The sequence below is a fragment of the Marmota flaviventris genome, chromosome 10 (assembly GCF_047511675.1).
Source record: "Marmota flaviventris isolate mMarFla1 chromosome 10, mMarFla1.hap1, whole genome shotgun sequence".
Taxonomy (NCBI): domain Eukaryota; kingdom Metazoa; phylum Chordata; class Mammalia; order Rodentia; family Sciuridae; genus Marmota; species Marmota flaviventris.
The window spans coordinates 37,232,334-37,249,143 of NC_092507.1; positions in this window are offsets into that span (position 1 = coordinate 37,232,334).

Consider the following 16,810-nt stretch of genomic DNA (forward strand, 5'->3'; position numbering starts at 1 on the left):
ACATTGTGGGTGCTGGTTGAGGGTGGCTAGCATGACAGTTTCCAGATGGGATGTGTACACTGCCAGATGTGTAGATGTGTGCAGCCTTCAGGGATATAACAGCAATGATATGCATTGCCTATATTAATTCACCCATATTTATGGAGTCCCCATACGTACTGTAGTATATTACCACAAATGAATAGAAGATCTGCCCTCTGGTTAATTGCAACTCTGAACAAGGCAAAAAAAAATATGTAGGTGGCAAATTTAAAATGCATGTGAATGAATATGGCTGCAATGAACTTGGAAGTAGATGTCTCCTTGAGATACTGATTTCATTTCTTTTGGACATATACTCAGAAGTGAGATTGCAGATTGTAATTTTTTTGAAGAACCTCTGTACACTTTTCCATAATGGTTGCATCAGCTTACATTCCCACCAAACAGAGAGCAAAGTTGGTCAAAAGTATGAACTTTCAGATGTAAGATAAATGAGTTCTGGGGATCTCATCTACAGCATGGGTGGTGATTCATGTGGTAACTAATTTGACTGTAATCATCCTCACACCATGTATGTTACTAAATCCTCATGTTGCACACCATACAGATATTCAATATTCGCCAAAGAAATATTTTTAAATAAAGGAAAAAAAGACATAAAGAATATATATATATATATATATATATATATATATATATATATATATATATATCAATATGCCTGACAATCCAGGCACTGTCAGTGAGAAGTGAGGGGTCAGGGACATCTTCCTGGAAGAGGTAACATTTGAATTAGTCTGAAGGAAAAGAGAATTTCAATACTGGAAAAAGCTTTGTTTGTACCCCAGGTAAGGGGAATGATGAGAGTGAAGGGGCTGAGTGAGCCAGGACAGGGAGAAGAGCATTCTGGCTGAAGAGGAAGGGGTGGCAGTGAGAGTGGACTGGGGTAGGGCTAGAGTGGCATGGGGCCATAAAGCAAGTGAAGGAGGGAAAGGAGCTTGGGGTTATTGCATACCAACATGCGCCAGGCCCTTTATCCAAAGGATCTCAGCGACATTGTAAGACAGATATTTTAACCCCTATTTTATATATGAGGAAACTGAGTCTCAGAGGGTAGGCATGACAGATTCATGACAGGCAGCTGATAGTCAGAAGGCCTGACTCTCTAGACCTTTCCACTGACGTCCTTGCTTCCTTCAAGACATGAATGGGAAGGGAACACAGGTAGCACAGGCCACAGTGGATGTGGCTTGTGAGCGCGCGCACGCGCACACACACACTCACACAATCATGGAGGACACACTCAAACTGCATGGAGCAATTCTGGGATTTATCTTCCCATCTAATTAGGACAGTGGGGTGAGAGTCATTTAGAATTTGCCTTTCACGTTAGCCCAAGCTGTGCGATGCTTCATTCCTCTATTTAGAATTCAATCAAAGTATGGAAAGGGAAAGAAGAAATGTGATGCTTGAAACAAAATACCCCATCAAGCTGACCACTAAATGGCACTTAGACCCCAACTGTACACACAGCTGCTTTATGTAATGAAGGCTGTGGACCATGTTCCTGGATATAAAATAACAAACCACATATAAAGTTTTACGTTGCTGTGTAATTAGCACGGATCTGTGAGAGTGTGAGGCGGCCGCGGGGGGGGGGGGGGGGGGGGGTGGGGGGGGGGCTTGGGCTTGGCTTGAGCATGGTGAGCTGTGGAGGAAATATCATGCCCAGGGAACAGGAAGACAGGGGTTTGAATCTCTGCTCCACTACTCTGTGCCCTTTGACCTTGGGCAAATTATTGAGACTCTGTAAACTTTCAATTTTTTATCTGTCCAAGGAGGTGATAGTACATGTCTTACAGCAGTGGTTTTGCCCTCCTCCCAAACCCCAGGGATATTTGAGGACTTTTAAAGACATCTTTTGGGTGTCATAACTGGGTTGGGGCTGCTGGCATCTGGCAATAGAGGCCAGGGTGCTGCTAAAAATCTCACGATGCACCTGACATCCTCTTCTGCAGTAATGGGTTGTTCCACCTCAAATGCCAATTCTGGCCAGATTGAGAAATCCTGCCTCACAGGATTGCTGTGTCATGATATATCATTTCTAATTCTTATTGGGCATTTATTGTATTACTTTATCACTTTATTTAGATGTATTATCTCTGACCTGTTCATACAAAATCTGTGAGGGAACTCCTCATTCTATAGATAAGAAAACTGAGACACTGGGAGAAAACCTGACCAAAATCACACACTGAGTAAGGGTTTGAACCAAGGGTGTGGCTTCCTTGACAACTGCATGTTTCAGTACCTACTGCCTGGTGCTTGGTGCGTGGCAGTGACAGTGACCTTTGTAAAGATTTATTCATTTATACATGCCACATGTGCATTGAGAGATTTGGTGCATGGTGCTAAGGACTTGGTGAATGCTATAGGCAAGGTCCTTGCTCACACTTAACTTACTTTCTAGTTGATGAAGAAAAATAATAAGCAGGTCATTAAATAAAAATATAGAGAGTGTAAGAGGTAGAGAGTGTCTGGCAAATGATGAGGAATCCACCAAGAGAAGATCTGAGGGAAGGCCATTATCAGCAAAGAGAATAGCCTGGGCAAAGACCCTGTGTTAGTCAGCTTCTGTGATCAAAATCCCTGACAAGAAAACTTAGATGAAAAGTTTATTTTGGCTCATGGTTTTGAAGGTTTAGTCCCTGGGGGCTACTCCATAGCTCTGGGCCTAAGACAAGGCAGAACATCATGGTGGAAGGATGTGGCGGAAGAGCCCTACTCCATTCATGGGGTCAGGAAGCAGAGAGAAGGCGGGGAAGAGACTGCAGAGAAAATGAACCGTTCCATTGCATTCCTCCAAGTGACCCACCTCCTCCAGCCATGCTCCTCCTGCCTGCCATTATCACCCAGTCCATTCAAACAAGGATGGACTGATTAGGTTACAGCTCTAACCATCCAATCATTTCATCTCCAAACATTAATGCCTTAGCACAGGAGCTTTGGGGTGACACCTTGTATTCAAATCATAACAAGGTAAGGAGGTACCTTAGTATGTTAAAAAAAAAAAAAAAAAACAACAAAACAGAGAAGTCTAATGAAGTTGAATTTAGGTCATGAAGGAGAAAATTCTAAGAGCCAACAGGGAGTTGGAGTAAAGCAAGACTTTAAAGATCAAGGTTAAGTTTTAATTCCAGCTTTACTGAGAAGCTATAGGAGGATTTTAAAGAAGTTAAACACGACCTGATTTAGAGTTTTAAAAGACCATTCAAACTTTGGTGTGCAGGATGATGAGGTGGCAAGAGAGAAATTCAAGGAACCCAATAAGGACACTGTGCCATAGTCATGTGGGAATAATGGGTTCTCAGTCCAGGTGGTTGTGGTGGAACTGGAAGAAGTAAGAAGATTTGGTTCATGAAGAGTTGGAGCCAATAGCTACCATTTTGTGATGGAGATGATGTGGAGGTGAGAGAAGAGAGGAATGAAGCACCGTGCAAAACGTTTGGCTTTTTAACTGAGATGGGTAAGGCTGAGGAAGGAACAGATTGGGCTGAGGATGTGGCTCAGCAGTAGAGCTTTGCCTAACATGTACAAGGCCCTGGGTTCAATCCCTGGTACTGCCAAAAAAGTAAAATAATAATAATAATAATAATAATAATAATAATAATAATAATAATTTTAAAAGGGAACAGAGTTTTGAGGAAATGGAAAGGTGTGGTTTGAGGTCATATGAACTGCCCACTAAGATCCACGTTAGGTGTCAAAGTAGCAGCTTATAAGAGGGAGCAGGCAGGGCTGGAAAGATATATTTACGATCCATTGCTCAGAGATTAAATGTACAGCCAAGTTCCTACTAGGCATTAGACAGATAGATGATAGATAGACAGACAGACAGACAGACATATAATAGAAAGAAAGAATTGAATAAGGCCCAAATCTAAATCCCAGGTACTCATTCATTTCAAGTTTGAGGAGAAGTATCTGCCAAAACGATCAGAAGTAGAAGAAAAACCAGGGGAGAGAGATAATGACATCTAACAGAGCAGGGCAGGGAAGCCACCCTTAGATGGGATCTCAAACAGGTTGACAGCACTGCTTAGGGATGGAAGCACAAGTGCAATGGATTGAAGACAAAGAGAGAGTTGAAGAAATGACAATGGTCACTATGGGAAAGCCTTTCTAGAAGATTTGTGATGAAGAGTTAAGAAATGGAGTGGCCTAAGGACATGGGTCAATGAAGAGACTTTTAAAAATACGAATCCTGAAGTGTTTTTGCAGGCTGATGTGATGGATCTAGCATGGAGACAGGAACATTGATCCCAAAGAGAGGGAGGGTGTTTACTGGACAAATCCTTGAGGAGTGTTAGAGAAAGAAAGATCCAGAGACAATGGAGGGCTACTCCTTGCTAGAGGTCATTTAATCTATTTTTACAGGGGAGAAGATAGCAAGTATGTGAGTGATATAAGTAGTCAAGTGGGAAGATAAAGCAGCTACTTCCACTTGCACATATAGAAAGATCTGAGCCCTGATCTGGACCACTGGTCCATCCCCAACCCTGATCCCAACACCCTGATACAGACTGAGCTTTCCTCCTGGCCGCAGACTGAGTTCAGCCCCATGCACTGAAGATGTGAAGGTCAAATTGTGTCCACTCACCTCTTTCTGTTGCTAAGGGAGACCCTATAAAGAGTGTTCATGGCTCAATATAGCCGTCTCCACAGCAGGAGAAGAGCATTGAGGCTGAGCAGCACCCAGATGCTCCACCACTGAGCGCTATTTTCAAGACAGTGTCAAGAAAGGGAGGTCCTAGGACTTGTCAGCAGATGGGTCAGTAAGAGTAAAACCATTTGTGGGGAGTGTCCGAATAGGAGAGATCCAAGAATAAGAGGCTATTGAAATGGACCAAAAGTTGGGATTCATTAGGATGAAAGGCCCCAGCCAGGGCAGAAATGGACAAATCACTGCAACTGGCAATAAGGACAAGCAAGCACAACTGAAGGAGTGTGAGTGTGTTGGGTGGGGTAATCCGTGGTTCAGCTGAATCTAAGACTACTGAGTGCTCTTCAGATTCTTTTCCTTTAATATGGACTGACCCTTGCAGAACCAATGTTGTCTATACAAGTAGATTTATACATATATATGGTGATTAGGAGTTTATAATACCTGCTGTGTAGGAAAAGCCCTTGCAACTCCCTCCACACCTCAAATTCCTCATTTTTAAAGTCAGAGCAGTAGAAGGGTGTGGCTCACAGGTTTGCTGTGGGGATCAAGTCAGATAATGTGAAAACACCCCATGTAGTACAAAGGGCCATGAATGTGGCTTTCATGATCATTATTAATAATATTAAGAAGATAAGCCACGCTTGGTGGCACATACCTGTAATCCCAGTGACTCAGGAGGTTGAGGCAGGAGAATCACGAGTTCAAAGCCAGCCTCAGCAATTTAGTGAGGCCCTAAGTAATTCAGTGAGACCCTGTCTCTAAATAAAATACAAAATAGGGCTGGGGATGTGGCTCAGTGGTCAAGTGTCCCTAAATTGAATCCCTGGTACCCTCCCTGCCAAAAAAGAAAAAGAAGATGAAGATGCTCGAAAGTGTCTCCTACCCTAGGAAAAATACTTTCATGCTCTGAAGTTACGAAAGGGTGAGCCCATCTGCAGCATGGACTCTTTATGGGAAATATCGTAGAGGGTGTGTGCTGTGGTGGTACCCAGGGCCATTACACTGAGCAGTTGGGCAAGATACACCTTGTCGGGGGTGCTCTGCAGAGGAGCTGCAGCGAAATCCATCTAGCACTCCCCTTGCCAAACTGTGTGCTCTGGCAAGGGACTGTAACCACATCTGATTTCACCAGGCACCATATAGGCTAGCCGTGGCTCTGGTCCCACTGGAATGCTTTCTTATGTTTTTAGGTTTGTTTATCTGGCTTTTATTGACCAAATCCAATCCTGGGGAATTGGGTGGCTGTCTGGGTTCAGCTACTGGCTTTTCATGACGATGCTCCAATCTGTATCTGCAGCGTGGTGTCTCCTCTGCTTTCCCACCAACCTCATTGTGTCCAAATTCACACTCACTTTTTCTTGGTTCGGAATTGGGACTGGATTCTGGACACTCATTTTATCTTCGAAACCCCTTTCCATCAGTCTTCTCAAGTAGTTGTCTAAACACTGCTTGAAATATTTAGTGACAAGAAGTTCGGTCACTAACTGAAGATAGCTAATTTTACTTTTTAATTTTTTTTAAGTTATAAGTGAACACAATATCTTTATTTTTATGTGGTGCTGAGGATCAAACCCAGTGCCTCACGCATGCTAGGTGAGAGCTCTACCTCTGAGCCACAACCCCAGTCCCAGCTAATTCCACTTTTAAGCAGCAATTAGTATTAGTATTTAGAAATGTCTTTATATCGAGCCTGTACCTGTCTACCTGTAGCTTACGGCCACCAGTCCCTGGTTCCTGATCTTGAGACCATGTAGGACAAATCCTCATTTTCTCTATGACAGCCATTCATAGATCCAGGCACGAGGATGAGGTTATCCTGGATGTTACTGCTGGCTCTTCCTTTCCTTGCTGGAAAGGTTTTTGCTTCTTTTTCCTCCCTTTTGAAATCCCTTATGTCTAGAAATGATACCAGCATTTTACGATTTTTTTCATTCATTGATAACGTCAATTCATTCACCCAATATCTACACGTCCAGGATCTAAGGCTAAGAGGAATGAAGAGAGTTGTTAAGAGTCTTCAGCTACTCAACTTGTCTTTAACTAGATCCACCCTGTTCTCTGTGCCAGCATGGCCTTCACAGAGAAGCTCTGACTTTGGAAACCAAGCACCTCTACAGTAGCAGAAGCTTTTGCTGTCTCCCCAACTTTTATCACAAAGTTTTGCAGTGTGCGCGCACACATGTGTGTGTGTGTGTGTGTGTGTGTGTGTGCATATGTGTATGTCTTTGTTTTGCCTCTGAGCTTTTTCCTTATCAGTCTAGAGTGCTTAGCCCTCCCATCTGTCTTCCCCTCTCAAATTAGCAGCTGACATTCTCATCTATTTAATGTCAGATTTTTCGCCCCAGTCGATCCCTTTTCCATTAGGGTTTCCAGTAATGCTGCAGCTGAAATAATCACTTCTAGCTACACCATAAAGCATTAGCCCAGGGCTACAGAAACAGAAATCCTCAAGAGATCAAATTCAAAGAATTGTCACAAATACACAGGGGAATGTGTGTTTAGACAAGCTTCATGGGGGTGAAGACCATTTGAGGGTTTTCCATTCTGTACTGTGCATAGCTCCTGTTCATAACAGTTGTGGCCACTCACTGCTATGACTGACAGATAGTATTTTGAGGCACTTATTATTCAATAGGCTTTGAGCAATGTATGGATTTCCAGTCTTTCACACCTCACTAGGCTTTGGTCTTGCAAGTTATTGTACTTGCAGCCATCCTAGTGAGGATGAAGTGGTATCTCACTGTGATTTACACTTCTCTTGTGATAAATGATGTTGAACATCTTTTGGGTGTGTGTGTATAGTGGGTTTTTGTTGTTGTTGTTGTTTTGGTTTTTTTTTCGGTTGTTGGGAATACAACTCAGGGATGTTTTACCACTGAGCCACATCCCCAGCCCTTTTATTTTTTATTTTGAGACAGGGTCTCATTTAGTTGCTAAGGGCCTTGCTAAACTGCTAAGGCTGGCCTGAAACTTGTGATCCTCCTGCCTCAGCCTCCTGAGCCCACTGGGATTACAGCCATGTGCCTCCACACACAGCCCATCTTCATCTTTTTGCAAATGGATATCTATTGTTCCAATACCATCTGTTGAAAGATATCTTTTCTATATAGAATTACCATGGCACCTCTATCAGAGATCACTTGGTCATTTATATGTGGATGTACCTTTGAAATTTATGTGTGGGTATATTTTCAAAAATATGTTCTGCCCCACTGATATGCATATCTATATTTAAGGCAATACCACATCGTCTTTATTACTATAGCTTTATACTTAGTCATGAATTTAAGTAGTGTAAGTCTTCTAATTTTGTTTTTCATTTTCAAATACATTTGGCTATCAAATCATTTGCATTTTCATACAAATTTTGGAATCAGTCTATTAATTCCTGCAAAAAAATGTCTCCTGGGATTTTGATTGAAATTTCAAGGAATCTCTAGATCAATCAGGGAAGAATTTATATCTTGATAATACTAGAATAACACTTGATAACACTTGAATCCATAAACACAGTTTACTCGTAAGGTTTTCTTTAATTTCTTTCAGCAATACTTTCATATACACATCTGCAGATCTTTTGTAAAGATTTTCCTGAAGTATTTTACATTTTGTGATGTTCTTGCAGATAGCATTTCAAGTTTATGATTGTTCCTTGAAAGTATATATGAATCTTGTATATTGTTCTTGTTTCCTGAAGCCTTTCATTTTCTACATCTACTGATGGCCTTCCCATTCTCCTTTTGGTTAATAGTAATTTAGTCTTTTTCTTTCTTCTCTTCCTAATAGAGTGGTCCAAGGTTAATTGTTTTTATGGATCTTCTTAAATAACTAGCTTCAGGTTTCATCAATGTTCTCTGTTTTTCTATTTTATTTTATGACTGTGTTTCTTCTTAGGTTTTAGTTTTCCCTCCTCCTTGTCCTCCTCCTCCTCCTTCTCCTCCTCCTCCTCCTCCTCTTCCTCCTCCTCCTTCTTTCTTTCTTCCTTTCATTTCCTTATTTATTTATTTATTTTTTATTTAACAGTGCTAGGGATTGAACCCAGGGTCTCACACATGCTAAGTATGTGCTATACCACTGAGCTACATACCCTATCCCTGTTCTTACTCCTTAAGATATAACTCAGTTCATTGATTTTAAACTTTTTATTTTTTTATAATATAAACATTTAATTCTATATATTTTATCTTCACTTCACAATTTTGGATATATTTTCGTCTCCATTCAATTAAAATATTTCTGTGATTTGTTCTTTGAATCATATTTATAACTGTTATTTAGTTTCCAAATTATTGGCTATTGTTGAGATACCTTTCGGTTATTGATTTCTAATTCAATTCTCTTGTAGTCTGAGAACATACTTTGTATGATTTCAATCCTTTTAAATTTATTTAAAATTATGGCACAGAATCAGATTATTCTTTTTCCACCTTTATTCTTTTAATCTATGTAATACCCACATTTGCATATGATATTCAGTAAGAAATCAAGTTTTACCCTTTGGCTTATAATGAGCTAGATTTCCTCAATCTGTCAATATTAAATTTTTTTTATATTTATTTATTTATTTTTTTTTAGTTTTCGGTGGACACAACATCTTTATTTTAATTTTTTTATGTGGTGCTGAGGTTAGAACCCAGCGCCCTGCACATGCCAGGCAAGCGCACTACTGCTTGAGCCACATCCCCAGTCCCAATATTAAATTGATTTGTCACATTACTTTCACTGTATTTTAAGTCCTTTTATATATGTATCTGTGAGGGCTCTAATAGAAAACAAAATACAAGCCCAAATGGACTATCCAAGGAAAGCTTGATTAAAGAATTACCAGGTTAAGAACACAAACAAGGAGGGGGGGCACTCAGCAGCAACAGGGGGTGCCCTGAAGCACCCATCTATCAGGCATGAATGAGCAAGGGTCTTGAAAGAGCAGCTATCAAAACTAAGAGAAAGCTGGAGATGGCGTTTTGCTCTTCAGAATGGGTAGCAGCTGGGCCCCACCTGCAGCCTGGCAGGAAGAGAGGTAGAGAATAACTACCCTCTTTCTTCATTTCCCTCCAACTTTCTTCCAGTGTCTCTTGGTGGAAACTCAACAGAGCTTTAAAGTGCGAGTATGGTTAATGGATTGCAGGAGGCTGGCCTCTGGCAGCAAGGCAGAGCAGACCAGGGTAGAGAAGGGATCTGGAGGAGCAGAGAGTACCCATGTGCACCTCTGCTCTGCGATAGAAGTGTCTGTCTGTTCTTGTGTCAGTGCTACCATGTGCTTATTCTGTGGTCTTGCAGCATGTCAATATCGGGAAGGTTGAGTTCTCCCCTCTTCTTCTAAAGTTTAAAGTTTTTAGATTAACTCCATTTATATTTCTCCATGTGCATTTTAAAGTGTATTCAGTTCTTCAAAACTCAACTGGAACTTTTATTGGCCTTATAGTAAATATTTATATTGATTTTGGAGAAGGAATATATTTTAAAAATTAAGTCAACCCATTTGTGAGCAAGGATGTCTCTCTATTTATTCACATTTTCTTCCGTGTTCCCTATTAGGGTCATACTCTTCTACATAGAGGTCCCTTGTATGCTTGGTTAAATTAATCTCTAGATTCTTCCTATGTTGTGGCTACTAGGAATGGTGCAAATATTTAGCAATTACCTTCTATGTGTGCACCCTGCGCTGGGTGATATGGGTTTTGTAGTGAATGTGACGTGGTCCCTGGTCTCACAGAATTGACCCCACAGAAACAGACATCACCCTTGTAAAGAGACAAATCCATGACCACACATTGGGATGAGTGTTCTGAATCAAAGGTCCAGGTTTCCTCCCTGGCCCTCTGCCTTCCCTGTGTCATTCCTTAGTGCTCTATGTTTTGGCTCTTACAAAGATCCCAGCCAGATGTCATGAGACAGCATTTCCAGCCCCAGTTCTGATTCATCAGGCCAGTTTGTTCATCTTTAGAAGGAAGGGTTGGACTGGACCCTCTAGTCCAACTTTTATGGCTCTTCAGCACCATTCATCTTCTTTCTCTCTCTCCCTCCCTTCCTTTGTTCCTTTTCTCTCTCTCTCTCTCTCTCTCTCTCTCTCTCTCTCTCTCTCTCTCCTTTCTTTTTCTCCCTTTCTCTCTCCTTTCCTTCTTCTATAATTGAGTGTGAAGGAAAGAACAGTATTACCAGAGAGAGGGAACGGAACAGAACGGCTGGGTCTAGTTTTAAGTGCTGTTGGGATGCTCAGGCCAAAATGCCCACAGTAGAAAACGCAGCTGCGAATCTTAAAAGAAGAATCCAAGCTGGAGATGTACAGCTGTGAGACTGATGTGAATGAGTGCACTAAGGACAGTGTTTATAAAACAAAAGAGGAGAATTAAGCATAGAATCTGGGAAACTGAGCCATTTAAAGTGAAGTAAGAGAAGGGAACACCTCTTTCATAAGAAACCTGCCCCAGGTATAGTGTGACATAGGGCAAAAGGCTTTTAATCTCCTATGCAGTCATTTTGGAAGAAGTTTAATTAATGACTCGCAATCTTTTAGAATTCTTTGTATGTCAGTCTTCCTTTGTGGGGGTGGGGGGGACTGGCTAATTGGTGATCTGTGATTTCAAAACCGTGGCATGGACATTCGATGCTTTTACTAATAAATTCTTAGAGGAAGACACCAATATTCTCTTGGTTGCCTCTAAAATAGACATAATGATAAAAACTTTAGTGAGAGTGAATCTAGATTCTGGGAAAGCAATTAGAAAACCATAGTGTTATTCTTTATGATAATACCAAGGGTTAAATTCCTATCTTGGCCTTTATTCTCCATTCAGTAACTTAATTGTAAACTAATGTTCATTCCATTTTCACATATCTGTCTCTTCCTTCTGTTCCAATTCCTCTGGGCTCCCCACACCCAGCAGTTGGGAGATCAGAAAGATACCATCTGCTGATCAGTAAACAGATATGTATTCCATTCTGAGTTGATTGGATCAGGGTGTCTCTTGATGTCCTTTTCTGAATGTTCATACATTCCACCACATGCTCACTTATCTAAGGTCACACCCGGAGCCTCTGTGGCTGGGATGAATCACATATGAGCTGACCATCCTTCCTGGAATCCATGGGCTGCAACATATGTGAGTTTAGCCAAAGTGGACACCTGCCACCTCCTTACAACAGGGTTGGCTTCAGATGATCCCATCTTTATGGTCTACATGGGGGCCCCCGATTGGTGAGATCACATATGGAACTTCTATTGGGTACCTCCTGCATATTTAGCACTAGGGTGAAGGGGGTTTATAGTAGAATAAAATGTCAAAAGAGAATAAAATGTCCAGTTCCTCAGAAGGAAAGAAGAGAGCATGGGATGGTGGCAGGTTTGGGGTAAAAACGTAACGCATTTTCATGGTCTTTTATTTCTCTAGTCCAGATTTGGTATAGCAGGCTATAATTCCCCCAAATGAATTAATGCTCTGCCTTAAACATCCAAAACCTCTCAAGTCCCTCCAAGCTTATTGACTTCCGTTGGCTCCCCTTTGCTCTGAAGCATGTTTATTTCTCTGGGAGTTGCAGGCTCTCGTGTTCACAGGGCTTGGCGAGGGCCTTAATGTGTCCTTCTCCAAGGGGGGATGAAGAGCTGCAGATTTATCTGGGCTCCACAGCCATCTTCCTTGCATTCTTTATACCCCAGCTGAATGTCCCAGAGACATTATTAAATGAAAGGGGGATTGTTTGCTTTTTCTTTTTGTTAAGAGATGTTGAAGAAACAGAAAGAAGAAACAAAGCCAAGAGGAGTCCCACTGAAAGTTTATAGGAGCAAATATTCCTGTTATGAAAAGATCCCTACATCAGGGAGTTTGTGTGCCACTTCCATTTTCCAGAAGTCTAGAGTGCTTGTCCAAAGCCTTGTAAGAAGACAGTGACAGGATGGGGACTAAAATTCATGCTCTCTTTCTCTGACTCTGAGCCTCCACCCTAAAGAGCAGGGAGGATGTAGGGTCACAGAAAGGAGGCTGTGTGGCCCAGCAAGATTGAGCCTCCTCCTCCTCCTCCTCCTCCTCCTCCTCCTCTTCCTCCTCCTCCTCCTCCTTCTTTTGTAAATGGACACAATACCTTTATTTTTATTTGTTTATTTTTATGTGGTGCTGAGGATCAAACCCAGTGCCTCATACATGCCAGGCAAGCACTCTACCACTGAGCTACAACCCCAACCCCTGTCTTCTCTTTAGAGCCTTCATGTGACTCCCTGGGGACTCAGGACAATCCTCTCTTGCTTTCTGTCCTAGAAGCTTGAACTTCTCCTGGAAGCTTTCTCCCAGAAGCTTGAGCTTTTCAGAAGTTCTGCCATCAACATAAAGGACTGATCTGGGGTGGCAACTGTGCGGCTGTGTCTGTGGGTGGGTTGGGTCTCCCCAGGCAAGCTCTGTGCTCCCCCCCTACCACTAACAGCAAGGCTTGAAAGCCAGCGGGTGTTGGGGAGTGGATATTGTGTCATAGACAGAACATGGACTTTGGGGTCGGACAGACCTAAGTTTAAAACCCAGATCTACTAATTCTCAGTTGTACCAGTGTACACAATAAGCTAGTTTTGGAGTCTCAATTTCCAAACTTGATTTTCACACCAATCCATATGAAGAAGGCATCTGAGAAAACTAAGAGTAAGAGAAGTGGAACGCCTCCTCACCCCCACCCCACCCCCCACCCCACCCCCCGCCGCCATTGTAATGCTAATCAGCTGAAGGGGAGAGGAAATGGCTGCTTAGCCCTCTTTCCATGCCAGGCACTCTGTATGAATCTACACAAACTCCTCATGGCAGCTGTGGGAGGGAAATGCCATGCTCGTCCTGTTTAACGATTGAAGAAACTGAGGCTTAAAGGGAGTAGACCCTTTTTTATGTTCCTTATATGTTTTCTGAAGCTAGCAAGGAAATCCTTCTCACTTTATAGGTGAGAAGTTGAGATGCAGAGAGGGACATAAACCACGTGCTGGGGTCACACATAAGGAGTTGGTGGTGGAGCTGGGTCTGAGTCCAGATTTCCTGGCTCTCAACTCAGGGTTCTCTCACTGCCTAAACTTGCTGGGCCCAGCCAAGCCCAGGGAGGGCCTGCTGCCCTGGGGTGTTGCTCTCCTGGACCAGTCTCTCCCCTCTTGCCAGGGAAGCACGGCCCCAGCCCCTGCCAGACGGCCTTGTTGCCCAACTCATGGGCAGGAGCCAAGCTTGGCAGCCTTTGGTGGGCATCCAAGTCAAGTTGCTCTTTCTTGGGCTGAGTTTAGCATGCAGCATGGCTTCATCATCCAAATATGTCCTGCCAGACAGGCCTCAGCTGCTGGCCGGCGGGGCACTTGGCGGCCCCAGAGAGCTTGGCGCTAATTGGGCCCAGCCAATATAAATCATGGTTCTCATTAAGAGGAAGTCCAGCAGTTCCCTGGCAGGCAAAGGGTGAGAGGTGGGGAAGGGGAAGAGCCACTTACTGAAAGGGGCTGATTCCTGCAAGGGCCCACTGACCTTATGCAAGTGTCCAGATGGCTCTGGCCCTCTGAGGAGTGAAGAAGCTGTGCCCAGAGATCTCTGATGGTTTGAGCCAGACTCTAGAGCTACCCTGTTATGTTTGCATGTGTGTGTTGTGTTATTTTCCTTTCTGCCTGGAGCACCATCAGGGATTGGTCTCACTGCATTCTGAGACATAGTGAGTCAAGTGCCATCCAAAAAAGGGAGGTAAGAGATAGTGCCCTCCCCCTAACAAAGAACTGCCCCAGGGCTGCAGTGAGGCCTAGAACCTTTGTAGAAGAAGGCTTGGATTCCCTGGAGACAGCAAGGTCCTGAAATAGGGGAAGGCTGATGGCTAGGTCACTGATGGACAGACAGTAGGAGGGATGCTGACAGGAGGGTCTATCTTGTCTTAAGAGCAGGTTTGAACTGGAGACAATAGCCAGATGAAATTGGATCATTCACATCTTAGCGCTTAGGAAGCTTCAGCTGTGTGCCAAGTACTATGCTAGGCTCTGGAAATATTGATGAATGTGACTCAGTTGATGCCTTATAAAGGAAGACCTGGAGAAGTAAAGAAGGCAGCTGAATAGAGGTGTCTACAGGTGATGGGGACAGCAGAGGCAAAGGTGCTGAGCAGCTCCGACTGATGCTCTGAAGGAAGAACAAGGAGTCGTCATGTGCTGAGAAGAATGAGCTCCTGAGAACGAAATGATAAGATAGTGGGATCAACTCTGTACCATAGGTACATGCAAGACCCCCTGAATTCAGAGGAAGAAGTCAGAGACTGACTTGGGTCGGGTACAGGAGTCAGGCCTCTCACACAAGGTGGCATTCTCAGCAGTGTTTTCGGAAATAAGTGGAGAGGACTGGAAGGGATGTTAGAGTAGAAGCAGGAGCATGAGCAAAAGCAGAAGAGACCCAACAGGGTTGCTGCCATCAGAGCAGCAGAGTTCTACACGGCCTGAGGGAGGAGCATGGGCAGCACGGAGTGGGGATCAGGGGGTGGCGAGTAAAGATGAGAATTGAGGCTGAAGTTTGGTCTATTCAAATAATATTCCATCTGAGAGGGACCTTAGTTTGTCCAGTGATTTTTTTAAAAATAATTTCCAATCCTCCCCGTGCATCAGAATCATCTGGAGAGCATTTATAAAACACAAATAACCAGTCTTCACCCCTGAGATCCTGGGTGTGGTGGGGGCCAGGAATCCGTGTCTTAAAGCAAACTCCCCAGGCAATTCGGAGGTGGAGTGGCTAACAGCCTAGTATTTTTTTTTTTTTTTTAAATGTAAGATGCTGATGAACGCAATGGAGAGAAATAAAACAGAGGAGGGAGACAGAGAATGTTGGGACAATTTAAAGAGTGTGGTCAGGAAAAGAAGACCCAAAGAAAGGAGCTGTGGGGAGGTGTCTTCAGGTGGAGGAAGGAGCAATTGTGAAGGTCCTGAGCAGCAGCATCTGGCGTTCTAAAGGAAGTACAAGGGGCCAGCATTGCTGGAGCAGCGGAGACCAGGTCAGGGAGGTGATGGGTAGACTGGTTGTATAGAACTTAGGCCTGGCCCTTCCAGGTCACTCATTTAGCCCAACTCCAGGACACAGGCCTGGAGAAAGGAGATTCAATAGCTTCATCTTCTCTGAGCCCCCGCTTGCAACAAGGCTCTGTACCCAGTTGTGGCTGAGGAGATAGAATGAGGAGAGCACAGGCTCTGTCTCCTTGGGGATGCCAATCTGAAGGGAGAGGCACAGGCTGCCGTCACCCTTCTCCACAGGAGGCACCTGGAACACATGGTACTGTGCTGGTTCCAACAGGGTACATGTGGGGTTGCAGTGTGCGGTAGGTAGTTAGGAAGAGAGGTGGGAACATGCTGAAGCAGATGGCACTGAGTGGCTCCTTCGAGGGTGGGAAGGACATGGAAGGCACAGCAGGAAGGACATGCTGGAGGAAACAATCAATGCAAAGCAGAAATGGAGCCCAGACAGGTGTCTGTGTTGGGGAGGCAGCGCGAGCGAGTATGGGGTTGGAACGTCCTAGGTTTTGGCCTGACTTGGTTTTGACATTTGAGACTAATGGGTGGCACATGGCTTTACCTCTTTGAGTCTCTCTATTTTCAATTTCCCCATCTTTTCCAGGGGTTAATCCCATCTCCAAATATTGGCTGTGGAGATTAATGAAGTCTGTAATGCAGAGTTATGTGTCTACCAACCTAGGGCTTGGCATGGAGTGTGTTCCCTGGGAATTGAGTTTCACCTCACCCCAAGGACAGTTTGGTCTGTTCTGTTTTTCCCTCCAGAGACAACACATTTTCTGATTTTCTGGGAGTCACATGGCAAGGTGGCACCCAACAGTCCATGGTAACTATTCACAAAGCTTTACTCTATTGGCTATTGTGCTTCTGATCTCAACTATCCTTTGAAGGTGGCGTTTTTACTGTTGCCCTGTCTCATGGGTGAAGGAGAGAGTTTATGAAGAGTCACCGTGGTCACTGAGGGAGTCAGAGCTTCTCGGTGTGCTTTTTCCTCTTCACCTTGTTGACCTTCATGGCCAAGACTTGGCATAGCAAGGGGAGCTATGAGTTTCTTAGTAGGTCCTGGAGCTGAAAAAGCAACCCCCTCCCAGTTCACATGGAGGAAACCTAGGTGACAGTGG